This window comes from Gopherus evgoodei, chromosome 1 (assembly GCF_007399415.2).
Source record: "Gopherus evgoodei ecotype Sinaloan lineage chromosome 1, rGopEvg1_v1.p, whole genome shotgun sequence".
Classification (NCBI taxonomy): Eukaryota; Metazoa; Chordata; order Testudines; family Testudinidae; genus Gopherus; species Gopherus evgoodei.
This window is the reverse complement of record NC_044322.1, coordinates 188,675,694-188,692,477: the sequence shown is the minus strand read 5'-3', so window position 1 is coordinate 188,692,477 and position 16,784 is coordinate 188,675,694. Positions and strand designations below refer to the sequence as shown.

The 16,784-nt window shown below is 45.6% G+C and overlaps 1 protein-coding gene across 1 annotated transcript in view; it reads right to left on the bottom strand.

The window, feature by feature from the left end:
• PDZK1 (PDZ domain containing 1) overlaps positions 1-16,784 on the bottom strand; it is a 368,881-nt gene that overhangs the window by 48,737 nt on the left and 303,360 nt on the right. The window lies entirely within an intron of this gene.

Sequence of the window (16,784 nt, the reverse complement as noted above, 5' to 3'; positions counted from 1 at the left end):
ATAGAAGGGGGTCCCCAAAGGCATCCTCACTTTGCAGAGGCAGCATACAGCATGTGTGTTTCATCAGGCATGTTGGGTAGGAAGAACACTCTGTGATGCTGTGGTTTGGGTTCCACTAAAATGACTCGAGCTCCGCTGAGGTGTTTTTAGGACTGTTATTCGGCAGACAGCACTCTGTACAGTTACACACAGGAACACGATTCTATTTCTGTAGTATGGTGTAGCTATACTTCCATCTAGTGGTGAATATATAAGTAGCAATTAAATAAAGAGACTAAGGAGAGCTCTTATATTTTAAACTTTGACAGGCATTGGAAGAGAAAGTAAGGATTCTACCCACAGAGAGAGACACTTTACTTAAGAAGCTAAAATCTCTTTGAACTCTCTTGAGTTTCTATATTCTATACAACATACAAGGAATAAGCCTTTTCATATACAGCAGCTATAAGACAAGTTGTTGCAACCTACAACCCCCAGGCTATATATAATCCGTTCAGTAAAATGCACAACCCTTGATCACAGCAGGGCCATAGCTAACAGGAGATCATGTGGTACTTCTGTACTGGGAGAAAGAGTTGAGTGTATGTTTCCAGGATGGCTTGGAAGAAACAGAATGTATTCCTCAGTTAAGCTACACTCAGTGTGACTCCTGTTTCTATGGAATAGCTATACGTTATTTATATGGCCAATACTGACAAAAAGTGGGGTTCCAGATAGGTCTAGATATTTACATGCAAAAACCCTCTAACATGCAGTTAAGGCTGTAGACTCTCTGTAGCCCTGTGCTTCCAGTGCCCTTCTAGCATGGGAGGGTTTGATTCTCAAAGCTCAGCCGTTGGCAAACCAAGAGTTAAGGTGACATGTCACACCAACACAGTCTTCTTTCATCTCTGCCCCAAGGAGATCAAGTATCATTCCCTTTCCTCAGCCTCTGCAAACCAGCAGCAAGTACTCCTCAGATCAGTGGGTGCTGCACAAAGCACTGTGAGGGTCCAGGAGACTGTACCAGTAGGATCTCTGACTTTGAGATCTTCTGAGCACAGAAAAAATGGCAGTTTTGTGTGAGGGGCAGTTAAGATATTGCTATATTTCCAGGATAGTGGCAGGGGAACACATTTGGATTGTTGGCTACTGCTGGTCAAAATTTTTCCATCAAAACAGCTTTTCAATAGAAAACTGAACTTTTGAATTAATGAAATTTTCAGTGAAAAATGTCAACTTATTTAAAAGCAAGATAAACACTATCTCCCCCCAGCTACGCACACATATACACATGCGCACACTCACTCACTTTGGCTGAAAAGTTGAAATTTTCAGTGAAAAAGAATCCATTTTTCTGATCAGCTGTACCATTGGCCAAGCTGCCTCATGCTGATAGTACCTAATTCTGCTGGAGGATTTCTAGACAGAACTGGCTGGGGAACACAGAGTTTTGGTTAGTGACCCCTCTCTATCTCTTAGTTGAGTAAACTGATAAGCATTAGGATAATGAGTCCGGAGATTATGGCTGAGAGTTTCAAAACAGTTGGGAGACCTTTGTTAAACCTCAGTGACTCTCATGCAGAGACCAGAGAAGGCACCATCATTTAAAAAGTTACAGCACAATTTAAACAGAGCTATAATGTAGGTAACTGTGTGATTAAAAGTGGCTTGCCAGAAGCAAGCATAGTTCAAAAGTTCTGCTAATACCTCCCAGTGATCCAAATTTATATCTTTTTGGCTGTTCAGCAGTTGCAGCAGCATACAGCAGTGTCTCCTCAAAAGTGAGCCATAACAATACACAGTGTAACAATCACACACAATTCAGACATTTGATAAAGAGGCAACTGTTCAAAAAGCCCCAAGAGCTCATTTTAATTCATCATATACAAGCATCCACACCTCAACAGGTTATTCTGGAGGGCCCTAGTACTGGGGAGAGGGATAGCTCAGTGGTTTGAGCATTGGCCTGCTAAACTCAGGGTTGTGAGTCCAATCCTTGAGGGGGCCATTTGGGGATTGGTCCTTTGAGCAGCAGGTTGGACTAAATGATCTCTTGAGGTCCCTTCCAACCCTAATAATCTGTGGTCTCTGCACTACTGTATTTATTGGGTATCCAGGAGGTTGGCAGGTCTGCACTACTGTAGCAGGGTGGCTTCTCCTATGGGCTGGAGAGCCTGGGGCTGAGTTAGACCTGATTACGGAATGAGCCCCACCTGAGGGGAATCAAGCAATTCCCCATGAAGAGCAGAGGTGGCTGCAGCAAAAGGGGAAAGCTCAGTGAGAAAAAATTCTGGTAGGATCATGATAGCAGAGAGTTTGGAGGGTTACCCAAATGAGCAGTAGGCTTCTGAGGGGCAGAAAACCCTGCCTGTCTTTGGGACTGGATATCAGAGCCCCAGTGAGGGAGGGTGGAAGACAGGCCCTGGAGCTGAGAGAACAGCCTAGAGCAAGTATGGACTTTTCTTTGTGTTGCTAGAATGGATTTTAGTTTGAGGCTGTAGACTGTTGTAAACTGGTTGTGATATTAAACTAGCCCCATGCAGGGTACTGTTAACTAGAGAAAGCCCTAAAGAGAGGAAAAACAAAGGAGAGGAGCCTGCAGAGACATCCCTGGCCAGAATGGAGGCTCAGTAAGCAGCAGTCCTGCTACAACCACGTTTCCATTTCTAGGTTGTATGCACTAGAGCAGGTGCCTCTTGGCCATTCTGGGCTTGATAGTATATTTTAAGGCTTCTCCTATAGAGTTCTGGGATCTTCACAGAAAAGTTCTCACAATACCAACCAATCTGATTCATGATGCCCACATACTGAGGTGTACACATACATGAAATACAGCTCCTTTTTTTAATCTAATGCTCTTGCATGATGAGGGAGTTGGCCTGCCATCAAATGAGGGCCTGTTCACTGGATCCATAGCCCCAAGTGTAAGGAAGATATTGTGGGTATCTTGGTATAACTAGTGCAGGCCCAGGGGAATTATATGTACATCCACGGGAGTGTAATGCTGCCCACTGTACACTGGTCAGCCTTACACTGCAGCTGGCTCCTGGTGTTTCTAAGTTAGTCTCCAGCATAACTTATCTCCAAGAGGCGGGAGTTCCCCTTAAAGAGACTTGCTGATCTACCTCTGAAGCACAGTGCTCTAGTCCCTGAAGCAGAGGGCAATGGTGGATTAAAAATGACTAGGTAGCAGAGCCAAAATTTCAGGATCCACTCAGAACATCCCACAAACTTGCTCTGCTCCGCTCCCCTCCCCTCCCCCCGCAAAACTTAGCTGCACATGTTGCCCTCCTGCTTCTTGACAGACTTGTCCTCCTCTGCTATACAGACTGCCTCTCTCCCACCCATATGGCCCACCTTAGGCTATACTCTGTTCTGCTTTCTGGGGCCAACTGGTACCGGCCTAACTGCTCTCATCTCTGGTCAGCCAGCACCACAGGGAACACATTTACACTTACTGTTTGCCATCAGCCGTCTTGCCCTTGTCTCGGAAGCTTGGGGAAATCGATCCTCTCCCGTCTGTGTTGCTCAGGTAGCTGTTGCACTCACCCACTGCCCTCAGTTCATCAAGGTAGCCAACACTGCATTCAGCAAGCCCTCTCGGTTGGGGCGCTGTGCACGCTAGGGTTGCTCTTTGCTGTCTCCTCTTTCTCAGGTCACTTGCACGGCATGATGGGATACTGATAGAACATGAAGGACTGGGGGAAGGGAACTGCATTCGTGGTGCCTCTCCTGTCCCTGTTATCTGTGGAAGACAGCTAGCCAGCAACAATGGGCTGAAAGCTCTTCTCATGGAAGATAGGATGAGAAGGGGAGAAAGTGACCTGATAGAAGTGGATCAGAACAGGGGAAGGAGTCATACAGGCCATGCCTCTCCTTCTTCCCTGACTGGTGCTAAATTCTGCTATCCTAGCAGCAGGTGATAGGCAACTGCAGTCATCTGTGAGGCAAAGCACTTACTGCTTTTTACCTACCGCTCCTTGCCTGCTGCAGCTGTTTCTGACGGGGGGCAGGAGTCCTTACAATTTGGAGTCTAGATGCCAGTGATCCATTATTATTTTCCTAATGCTCACTTTGGATGCTGTACAAGTAAATAAAAAGTAGCTGCCCTGAAAAGCTTTCCGTTTAAATTGATGGTTCCTAACTTTTTGCTCATAGAGTCTCCCCTTATGATGCTTTGGCAGATGGATATCCTCAGTTCTAGCTCTGCTCCAGTTACCCAGCCCAGTTATTGCCAGCTTTTTCCCTGTGCATTTGCTGTCTGTTCTTTTCTGCTTATCATTTCTTGTTCTTTTTACCTTTGTTTCTCTTCTTTTCTCTGACCTTGTCTCTGCTTTTCACAGACTCATAGAAATGTAGAACTGGTGTGAAATCAATAGCTCAACTAGTCCAGTCCCCTGCACTGAGGCAAGACCAAGTATTGTGCAGACCATCCCTGATAGTTGTTTGTCTAACCTATTCTTAAAAATCTCCAATGACGGAGATTCCACAAGCTCCCTAGGTAATTTGTTCCAGTGCTTAACCACCCTTACCGCTAGGAAGTTCTTCCTAATGTCCAACCTAAACCTGCCTTGCTGCAATTTAAGCCCATTTCTTCTTGTTCTGTGCTCAATGGACAAAAACAACAATTCATCACCCTCTTTTATAACAATCTCTTATGTATGTGAAGAGTTATCATGTCCCCTCTCAATTTTTTCTGCTCCATACTAAACAAACCAACTTTTTTTTCAGTCTCTCTTCTGGACTCTTTTCAGTCTGTCCACATCTTTCCCGAAGTATGGTACCCAGAACTGAAAACAGTGCTCCCACTGAAGCCTTATCAGTGCTAAGTGTAATAGGAGAATTACTACTTGTGTCTGTCTTACAACACTCCTGTTAATAGTGTTCTGGGATGTGGTCACTTTTTTTGTGACAGTATGACCTTTGTTGACTCTCATTTAGTTTGTGATCCACTATAACCCCCAGATTTTTTTCACAATACTCCTTCTTAGGCAGTCATTTCCCATTTTGGATTTGTTAGTTGACCATTCCTTCCTAAGTGTAGTCCTTTGCATTTCTTATTGAATTTCATTCTGTTTATTTCACACCATTTCTCCAGTTTGTCCAGATTATTTTTTAATTCTAATCCTGTCCTCCAAAGCACTTGTAACTCCTCCTAGCTTGGTTTCATCTACAAACTTTGTGTACTCTCTAGGCCATTATGCAACTCATTTATGAAGACATTGACTAGAACCAGAACAGATCGCTGCTGAATCCCACTTGATATGCTCATCCGTCTTGACCATTCCACCCATCCCCCTTCACTTGTTTTGTAGCTCCATTGCAGCAGAAAACTATGGGCTGGGGGTGGGGGGGTTTCCATTAGTGACTCCATGAGTCTAGACACATGTTGTTGAAGCTTAGGTGAGTGCTTGATTCTGCAGCCCTGTCAATGTGAGCTGCTCCTGTGGCCACCTGATTTAGGAGCCCATGTGGGGGGAAGAAGGACACAAGGAGCTTCCCCCTGCATTATCCACACTCACCAGGGCGTGTTGGTGAAGGGCGGACCTGAGCTTGTGGAACTTTCTGCCAACTCCCAACGTTCTTTTTCCTTTGGGCTAGTAAAGCCACCCCCCACCCCACATTGGTGAGCACTGATCTGAATGAAGCAATGCTATATCCTGAGATTATCTTTCCCTGGAGCTCACATCAATCTGCTGGGTGATTTCAAAACCCTCATTATCACAGCCAGCTACCAGAAGTTCTGCTAACACTTTCCAGACAGGGAGACAAGACAATCAGAAGCCACTGGTGTGAATTGCTCACAAAGCACCAAGCCTTGCAACATCACAGCTGCTGAAAATGTTCTTAAAATTGCAAGCCTATCACAGTAGAGAAAACTATGTGCAGTGCTGGAAGAAGCAGATGTGGCTAACAGCTCTTCAAATGTGTTAATGACTATAAATATCTTAAATGATGTGGTTGCTCTCTCTCTGATGCTGGACATTGTACATTTCTGGCTCAGTTTTATAGGGGTGATGAGGTTTTCCAGCAAAGATTTTGTATTTAAATTGTTCTTGCACAGGTTTTTTGTTTTTTGTCAGTGGGTGCTTTTGAAGAGATGTGCATATTTTTTTGGGGGGAGAGGTTATTTTCAGCATATTTTTATACTTTCATATTCTATTTATTGAATATGTCTACAATGTTATCTTAGCGGGTGGGGGGGCTCAGGAGAGGGGGTAGAAAGAAGTGAGTGGGGGCTTGGGTGGGGGGCTCAGGGGAGGGGGCCGAGTGGGAGCAGAGCCATGGGGTATATCAGGGGGTGGGGCACAGTTTGGGTTCCAGTGTCCCACCCCCCAATTATAAAAAGCTTCTGGTGCTCCCACCCAACCTCCTCAAATGCAAGAGTCACGTGCCACCTATGACTGTGACTCATGGGTAATGAACACCCCCTGTTTTTTTTTCAGCTGGTGCTTGAGCCCAGGAGCACCCACGGAGTTGGCGTCTGTGTGTTCTTGTTTGTTACATCCATTGTAAAAGCCAAGAATGAAAAGCCAGCAGAATAAACTCAACTCCCTCCTCATCCCTTGGTAACAATGTGTCAGCACCATTTATTCCACAAGATCCCAAAGTGCTTTACAAACTGTACAGTGTACATACAGCATCACTGATTGCAGCCAGCTATGGAGTGATGTTGTACCAATTATATTAGACTAGTAAAAACGAGCAGGATCTTATTAAAGGGGACAAGGCAAAGATGCCACATTTATTGTCAATACCATAATAAAATAAAAGATAACAGCAAACAATGTTGTTTGGCTACTTATTCCTATGATTACTTATATATATATATATATATATATATATATATATATATATATATATATATATATATATATATATATATATATATATCCATTCACACAATCATTTATACAGGTTCTATATAGATATTATAGTTACCAGCCTAAAGTTGCTTGTGACAGAATACTGGCCAGGTACCCTGTACACAAGACTGGAGCCGAGTCCAGGTCAGGTGCACCTGATGCTCCTGGAGGCTGGCAGCAGAACCATAGACTCAAAGTCCCCAGTCTTTAGAGTCCAGTTTTATAGGGATTTTTCCCTATGTTAGTTTATGGGAGTTGTTTCATTCTGCTGTTGCTTGATCAATCAGCAGGTGGCTGGCTCCATTCTGTTCATTCTGCTGTTGCTTGAAATCAGCAGGTGGCTGGCTCCATTCTGTAGGTGCTTGGGGTGGATTCCAGTTCGCCCTCCGGGGGTCATCTGGTTGATTCCACTTGACACCTTCTTCGGCCGACACTGAATTTTTCAGGCTGGTAACTCCCTAACCATTCATTCATCATTTAAACTAGGCAGTCATTCACATACACTCTTTATCTTTTGGGGTGTTAAACTAGGCACTTATTCAAATACACTTTTTAGCTTTAGATAAAAATGAATTTACAGAGGTGGGGGTCTCTATTTGTAGTAATTATACAGTTTTGCCTGAGGCATAGGGTCAATTGACGGCTTGTGCGCTGAGTCAATTACCCAATCTAGCAGTTTAAAGAGTCAATTGACGGCTTGCTCGCTAAGTCAATTGACCAATTTAGCTACAAAGTTTCACTTAGGGAACAGGCACTTAGAGTCTATTGACATTTAACAAGTTTTATACAAAGTATCTCTTTGGCTTCACACAGACACATCTATTCCTAACAATAAATATTTCCAATTTTACTTCTAACATAAACCTTAAGTTCTAAAGTATTAATTAACAATAAATCAATAAATCATTTCTCACATAAACCATGTTTAATATAAACCTTTAAATATCCCTACAGTGAAAGGGCAGTAGCCAGAGGCTCTCAGGTGGAAAGGAAAATTTTTGTCTAGGGACATTAGGGCGTACTCCAAGTCTTATGAAAAATGCCCTGGGAGCCTCATATTCCCCCACAGAAGATATGACCTCAGTTCTCTCTTTTCTGGTTGCTATGGACTATCACAGCAGACAGTGTTCTTCTGAAGTCTTGGGGTCTGACATATGAGCAGAAGTATGGAAGTGCCTGAGACAAGGAGGCGTGAACATGTTGACACAACTGTTTAATTTCATCCTGAGGACTGAGAAGATGCCTGGAGAAGGAGCACATTAGTATCAATATTTAAGAGAAAAAGAGATTGTGGTGGGTTGCACTTACCTCTTGTGGTGACTGCCATTCTCTTTGGCTACCAGCACACACTGCTGGCTATCAGCCTGCCTCTGTGGGTCTTCTGTGACTTGGCTCTCCAGCAGGGTCACACAGTCCAAACCCACTTCTGGTATATAAGGAACTCAAATAGAATCAGTTTCTTTCCCTTCAGGGCCAATTACAAACAAAACAGTTTCTTATCCATTCTGGGTTAAATTCTTTCACTGGGATTGAATCCGCAGGGTTCCTTCTTAGACCTGCCACTGACTGTGGCCAGTAATCTGTCCTGGTCTGGCTCCTCTGGATGCAGCCTTAGGAACATCCCTCCTCATTCCTCTGGCTCCTAACATAAGAGCAGCCACACTGTGTCAGACCAAAGGTCCATCTAGCCCAGTATTCTGTCTTCCGACAGTGGCCAATGCCAGGTGCCCCAAAGGGAATGAACAGAACAGGAAATCATCAAGTGATCCATCCCGTCTCCCATTCCCAGCTTCTGGCAAACAGAGGCTAGGGACACCATCCCTACCCGTCCTGGCTAATAGCCATTGATGGACCTAGCCTCCACGAACTTATCTAGTTCTTTTTACTGTTACTGACCTGCAGACAGCAAGCCTTGAGGCCTGCTGGGTCTCGATTGGTTGTTGCTGGTCCCTAGCTCTTCTGGCTGTGGAGGACCAGATCTCACTGCTTCTCAAAATGCTGCTCTTTTAATCACCACAAACTGTTTCACGGGGTGGGGTGCAGCAGAGCTGTGGGACTTCCAGTAGGGGGCCTCAAAGGCCTGGTGCACTCCATCACAGAGCCATACAAGACTGTGATGGCTATCATGGCATTAAACTCATGAGCCACACAAGAAGATGTGGGAGAAAATTATTTATAAAAGACTACAAAGAGAAGTGAAGTTCAGTGACAATCAGTTTGGATTCATGCCAGGTAAGTCAACAATGGATGCTATCTTTGCACTAAGATTTCTTGTGGAAAAATATATAGAGAGGACAAAAATCGTGCCCGTAGTATTCATTGATCTTGAGATGGCTTATGTGACCATGTTCTGAGAGAAGTATCTGGTGCTATATGAGACTGAAAGATATCTGAAGACTATATCAGACTTGTCCAGGACATGTCTGAGGGTGCTGTTACCACAGTTAGAAGGCCAGGGGAGAAAATGAACAGTTTCTAGTAAGACTTGGAGTACATCAGGGTGCCATAACCTTAGTCCCAGATTTGGACCTTAGCGTCCAAAATATGGGGGTTAGCATGAAAACCTCCAAGCTTAGTTACCAGCTTGGACCTGGTACTTGCTGCCACCACCCAAAAAATTAGAGTGTTTTGGGGCACTCTGGTCCCCCTGAAAAACCTTCCCTGGGGACCCCAAGACCCAAATCCCTTGAGTCTCACAACAAAGGGAAATAATCCTTTTTCCCTTCCCCCCTCCAGGTGCTCCTGGAGAGATACACAGACACAAGCTCTGTGAATCCAAACAGAGTGACTCCCCCTCTCCGTTCCGGGTCCTGGAAACAAAAGGGACTTTCCTATTCCCCCAGAGGGAATGCAAAATCAGGCTAGCCAATTCAACACACACCGATCTCCCCTGATTTCTTCCTCCCACCAATTCCCTGGTGAGTACAGACTCAATTTCCCTGAAGTAAAGAAAAACTCCAACAGGTCTTAAAAGAAAGCTTTATATAAAAAAGAAAGAAAAATTACAAATGGTCTCTCTGTATTAAGATGACGAATACAGGGTCAATTGCTTAAAAGAATATTGAATAAACAGCCTTATTAAAAAAGAATACAAATCAAAGCACTCCAGCACTTATATTCATGCAAATACCAAAGAAAAGAAACCATATAACTTACTATCTGATCTCTTTGTCCTTACACTTAGAAACAGAAGATTAGAAAACAGAACTACTTCTCCAAAGCTCAGAGAAAGCAGGCAGCCAGAAAACAAAGACCTCGGACACAAAATTCCCTCCATCCAAAGTTGATAAAATCCGGTTTTCTGATTGGTCCTCTGGTCAGGTGCTTCAGGTGAAAAAGACATTAACCCTTAGCTATCTGTTTATGACACGCCCCCCAAATTGCAGACAGTGGGGAAGTTCACTGGCGGCAATTTCCTTCTAGAACTTGAAAATAAACAGGTTAATACAACACATGCACCTTTACATATACTACTAAGTATATAACTAACAGACTTTTACAGTTTAAGAACACTTTTTAACTACTGGATTCTGGGAAACTCTCACGGGAGAGTGCATCAGCAACTTTGTTAGAAGCTCCTGTGATGTGTTGAATTTCAAAATCAAAATCTTGGAGAGCTAAACTCCAACGAAGAAGTTTCTTGTTGTTCCCCTTGGCAGTATGAAGCCACTTTAGTGCAGCATGGTCAGTTTGTAGTTGGAACCGCCGTCCCCAAACATATGGGCGTAGCTTTTCCAGGGCGTACACAATGGCATAGCATTCCTTTTCACTGACTGACCAGTGACTTTCCCTCTCAGACAGTTTCTTGCTGAGAAACACGACAGGATGGAAGTTGTGATCTGTTGCTTCCTGCATGAGCAGTGCTCCTATACCACGCTCAGATGCATCTGTGGTTACTAGGAATGGCTTGTCAAAGTCCGGGGCCCTGAGCACAGGGTCAGACATGAGCGTTGCCTTAAGTTGGGTAAAGGCCTTTTGACACTCATCAGTCCACTTAACTGCATTTGGCTGGGTTTTTTTTGTGAGGTCGGTCAATGGGGCAGCGATTTGGCTGTAGTGTGGTACAAATCACCTGTAGTATCCGGCCAAGCCTAAGAAGGATTGGACCTGTTTCTTTGACCTTGGGACAGGCCACTTTTGGATAGCATCCACCTTGGCCTGGGGGGGTTTATGGTTCCTCGACCCACCTGGTGCCCCAGGTAAGTCACTCTGTTTTGGCCTATTTGACACTTTTTGGCCTTAACAGTTAGTCCGGCCTGCCTGATGCGCTCAAAGACCTTTTCCAGGTGTAGTAGGTGTTCGGGCCAGGAGTCTGAAAAAATGGCCACATCATCGAGGTAGGCAACTGCAAATTCTCCCAGTCCAGCTAGTAGACCATCTACCAGCCTCTGGAAGGTGGCGGGTGCATTTCGAAGGCCGAAAGGAAGGACATTGAATTCATACACCCCCGCATGGGTGACGAATGCTGACCTCTCCTTGGCAGGTTCATCTAGCGGTACTTGCCAGTACCCCTTGGTTAAGTCTATTGTAGAGATGAACTGGGCACGTCCCAACTTCTCCAATAGCTCATCGGTGCGTGGCATTGGATAGTTGTCCGGACGAGTTACCGCATTTAGCTTACGGTAGTCCACGCAAAAGCGTATTTCCCCATCTGGTTTGGGTACCAGAACCACTGGAGATGCCCATGCACTGGTAGATGAGCGGATTATACCCATCTGTAGCATGTTCTGGATCTCCCGTTCTATAGCAGCTTGGGCATGAGGAGACACCCGGTAGGGTGGGGTTCTGATTGGGTGAACATTACCTGTATCAATGGAGTGGTATGCCCATTCAGTCCATCCTGGGGTGGCTGAGAACAATGGGGCGAAGCTAGTGCACAGCTCCTTAATTTGTTGCCGCTGCAGACGTTCCAAGGTGGTTGAGAGGTTCACCTCTTCCACGCCACCGTCTTTTTTCCCGTCGTAGTAGACACCGTCAGGCCACTCAGCATCATCTCCCTGGACTGTGAACTGACAAACCTGTAAGTCTCTGGAATAGAAAGGCTTGAGAGAATTAACATGGTACACTTTAGGCTTTAGTGAGGAATTGGGAAATGCTATGAGGTAATTCACAGTTCCCAGGCGCTCTTGGACCGTGAATGGCCCTTCCCATGATGCTTCCATCTTATGGGCCTGTTGCGCCTTCAAGACCATAACCTGGTCTCCTACCTTGAAGGAACGTTCTCTGGCATGTCTGTCATACCAGGCCTTTTGCTCTTCCTGAGCATTCTTTAGGTTCTCTCTAGCAAGGGCTAAAGAGTGTCAGAGGGTGCTTTGTAGGTTGCTTACAAAGTCCAGAATGTTAGTTCCTGGAGAAGGCGTAAACCCCTCCCATTGCTGCTTCACCAACTGTAATGGCCCCTTAACCTCGTGACCATACACAAGTTCAAATGGTGAAAACCCTAAACTGGGATGTGGTACAGTCCTGTAGGCAAACAGCAACTGCTGCAACACTAGGTCCCAATTATTGGAGAATTCGTTGATGAATTTTTGTATCATGGCCCCCAAAGTTCCATTGAACCTTTCCACCAGGCCATTGGTTTGATGGTGGTACGGGGTGGCAACCAAGTGATTCACCCCATGAGTTTCCCACAGTTTTTCCATGGTCCCTGCCAGGAAATTAGACCCTGAATCTTTAAGGATGTCAGAGGGCCAACCTACCCTGGCAAAGATGTCTGTTAGGGCCAGGCACACAGTGTTAGCCCTGGTGTTGCCTAGAGCTACTGCTTCTGGCCATCGGGTAGCAAAGTCCACTAAAGTCAGTACGTACTGCTTTCCTCTGGGCGTCTTTTTTGGGAAAGGGCCCAGAATATCCACAGCTACTCGCTGAAATGGGACCTCAATTATGGGGAGTGGCTGGAGAGGGGCCTTGACCTGGTCTTGAGGCTTACCCACTCTTTGGCATACCTCACAAGACCGGACATACTTGGCAACATCCTTGCCCATCCCCTCCCAGTGGAAGGACTTCCCCAACCGGTCCTTGGTTCTGTTCACCCCAGCATGGCCACTGGGATGATCATGGGCTAAGCTTAAGAGCTTCCCCCGGTACTTAGTTGGAACCACCAACTGTTTTTGCGGCTGCCATTCTTCCCGGTGTCCACCAGAAAGAATTTCCTTGTATAAAAGTCCTTGGTCTATAACAAACCGGGATCGATTAGAAGAGCTGAGAGGCGGTGGGGTGCTCCGTGCCGCCGCCCAAGCTTTCTGAAGGCTGTCATCTGCTTCCTGCTCAGCCTGGAACTGTTCCCTTGAGGCTGGGGTCACCAGTTCTTCCTCAGACTGTGGACTTGGGCTTGGTCCCTCTGGAAGCGATGTAGGTGATGGGGTTGTTTCCGTTGCGGGTGAACCGCTCTCCGCTGGTGCACCTGAGGGTATTTCAGGCTCTGGCTGAGCCTTTTGGGTATGGCTGTCTGTTGCTTCTGCCAGTTTGGGCTCGCTGGCGCCCTCTGGCGTTGAGATTGAAGATGTGGTTGCACTTGCTGGTGCTGGTTGCTGTTCCAGTTCCGGGCCTGGGACTGGAGGTGCTGTGGCTGTTTCAGTGGTTGGCATGGAATCCGGATCCACTACCTCTGTCTGGGTCTCTGGTAACACAGACGGGGCCTCTGTGGACGGCTCAGGAACAGGAATAGGTCTGGAAGCTTGCCTGGTTTGGCTACGTGTAACCATTCCCACTCTCTTGGCCCGCCTCACCTGGTTGGCCAAGTCTTCCCCCAGTAGCATGGGGATAGGATAATTGTCATACACTGCAAAAGTCCACATTCCTGACCAGCCTTTGTACTGGACAGGCAGTTCAGCTGTAGGCAAGTCTACAGCTTGTGACATGAAGGGGTAAATTGTAACTTTGGCCTTTGGGTTGATGAATTTGGGGTCTACGAAGGATTGGTGGATAGCTGACACTTGTGCCCCCGTGTCTCTCCACGCAGTAACCTTCTTTCCGCCCACTCTCAAATTTTCCCTTCACTCCAAGGGTATTTGAGAGGCATCTGGGCCTGGGGATCTTTGGTGTGATGGTGGTGTAATGAATTGCACTCGCATGGTGTTCTTGGGACAGTTGGCCTTGATATGTCCCAGTTCATTACACTTAAAGCATCTTCCATCTGATGGGTCACTGGGCCGAGGTGAGTTACTGGAGACTGGTGAGGTGGAAGGGTAGGGTGTTTGTGGCTTTACTTGGGTGGTATGTGGGGTCTTTGGCTGTCCTCGGTTGTAGGGTTTATGGTCTGTGTGCCCCCTGGGGTAATCGTTCCCCTTGACAGTAGCTTTCTTGCTTTCTGCCAGTTCCATCCATTTGGCTCCAATCTCCCCCGCCTCAGCGAGATCTTTGGGTTTTCCATCTTGTATGTACCGTGTGATGTCTTCAGGAACACCATCCAAGAACTGCTCCATTTGTATGAGGAGGTTCAGTTCTTCCAAGGTTTGAATGTTGTTTCCTGTTATGCAGGCCTCATAGTTTTTTGCAATGTAGTAGGCGTTTGGGAAATGACACCTCTGGTTTCCACTTTTGGGTTCTGAAACGCCGACGGGCATGATCTGGGGTTATCCCCATCCTGTATCTGGCCTTGGTTTGAAAAAGTTTATAGTCATTCATTTGCTGCTTAGGCATTTCAGCTGCCACCTCTGCTAAAGGTCCACTGAGTTGTGGCCTTAATTCTACCATGTACTGGTCTTCAGGGATGTTGTACCCAAGACAGGCTCTTTGAAAATTTTCCAAGAAGGCCTCGGTGTCATCACCTGCCTTGTATGTGGGAAATTTCCTGTGCTGTGGAGCAATAATTGGCGCCGGGTTGTTAGGGTTGGCTGGCACATGCAGCCCAGCTTTTGCCAAGTCCAGTTCATGCTTTCTCTGTTTTTCCTTCTCTTCATCTTCTTTTTGTTGTTTTTCCATTTCTCGGGGGTGGGCCAACTCTTCTTCTGCTTGTTTCCTTCGGTAGGCCACCTCTTCTTCTTCTAGTTTTCTTTTGTGTGCTGCCTCTTTGGCTGCCTGTTCTCTTTGGTAGGCTGCCTGTTCTCTTTGGTAGGCTGCCTGTCTGATCTGTTCTTCTCTTTCTTTCATCTCCATGTCTTTTTGTTTTATTTCCAGCTGTCGCCTGTGTTCAGCTTCTCTGATTTGTTCTTCAGCCTCCATTTTTGTCTTGGTAGACATGGTTCCTGTTTTCTTGTGTTGGGGTGCCTTCCGGTGTTTATCTTCTGAACTGCAGGTTCTCTGTTGCCTCCTGAAGTCTGCCTAGCAACAGTGCCTTTAGCTAATCTTCAATGTTACGTAAACCTGAAAAGCCACTTTATTTGCATTTATATAGTGCTGGTATGACTCTCAATGGGAGTGCTATTGTGTGACAAAAGACTGTTAATAGTCTGGTAATGGCTTCTTGCTTAACATGCAAGCCACAAACTGCCAGAGAGAGCAGAAAAAAAAATTCTCTCTGGTTCCCTTTTAAAAACAAACTGTTTCTCTGTGCTAAAAAGCCCTTAGCAGAGAAAAGAAAAATATAATATTCCTGCTGGCTTCTGGATTCTGTCTATCTCCCAACCGCTGCTACACCATGTTATAACCTTAGTCCCAGATTTGGACCTTAGCGTCCAAAATATGGGGGTTAGCATGAAAACCTCCAAGCTTAGTTACCAGCTTGGACCTGGTACTTGCTGCCACCACCCAAAAAATTAGAGTGTTTTGGGGCACTCTGGTCCCCCTGAAAAACCTTCCCTGGGGACCCCAAGACCCAAATCCCTTGAGTCTCACAACAAAGGGAAATAATCCTTTTTCCCTTCCCCCCTCCAGGTGCTCCTGGAGAGATACACAGACACAAGCTCTGTGAATCCAAACAGAGTGACTCCCCCTCTCCGTTCCGGGTCCTGGAAACAAAAGGGACTTTCCTATTCCCCCAGAGGGAATGCAAAATCAGGCTAGCCAATTCAACACACACCGATCTCCCCTGATTTCTTTCTCCCACCAATTCCCTGGTGAGTACAGACTCAATTTCCCTGAAGTAAAGAAAAACTCCAACAGGTCTTAAAAGAAAGCTTTATATAAAAAAGAAAGAAAAATTACAAATGGTCTCTCTGTATTAAGATGACGAATACAGGGTCAATTGCTTAAAAGAATATTGAATAAACAGCCTTATTCAAAAAGAATACAAATCAAAGCACTCCAGCACTTATATTCATGCAAATACCAAAGAAAAGAAACCATATAACTTACTATCTGATCTCTTTGTCCTTACACTTAGAAACAGAAGATTAGAAAACAGAACTACTTCTCCAAAGCTCAGAGAAAGCAGGCAGCCAGAAAACAAAGACCTCGGACACAAAATTCCCTCCACCCAAAGTTGAAAAAATCCGGTTTTCTGATTGGTCCTCTGGTCAGGTGCTTCAGGTGAAAGAGACGTTAACCCTTAGCTATCTGTTTATGACACAGGGCTTGGCACCAAGTCCCTTCCTGTTCATGCTGGTGAATAATGCATTCACAGAAAGCATACAGAGAGTGACACCCGGTACATGCTTTCTGAAGATGAAGACGGGGAGGGAAAGACAAGTTCTACAGCTGCAACACTAGCACTGGTTCTAGTTAAGGTTATCCAAACTCTTCCATTATAACTCCCTGTTTTCAAGTCACTCATAACTTTCCAAAATTCTCAGCTCTTTGGCTGAAATTTTTCCCAAGGCTGGTTGGTAACTGTCTGCCTGCCTGAAGGTGAATTTTTTTGGAAAGTTTGCTTAAAAATGGCACATTCACTTATGAATCTGAGAAGCATGTGCGTGCATGGTGGGGAATACATTTTTTACAAGTGAGGGCCCAGGAGGATACATTCTAGGAGACAAGCATCCTTCTGTTTTGCTCAGTCTCTATAGGAGCCCCACAGATGGAGGCTGCTTGGGGGATGTGGTGAATCAACACGTTCCT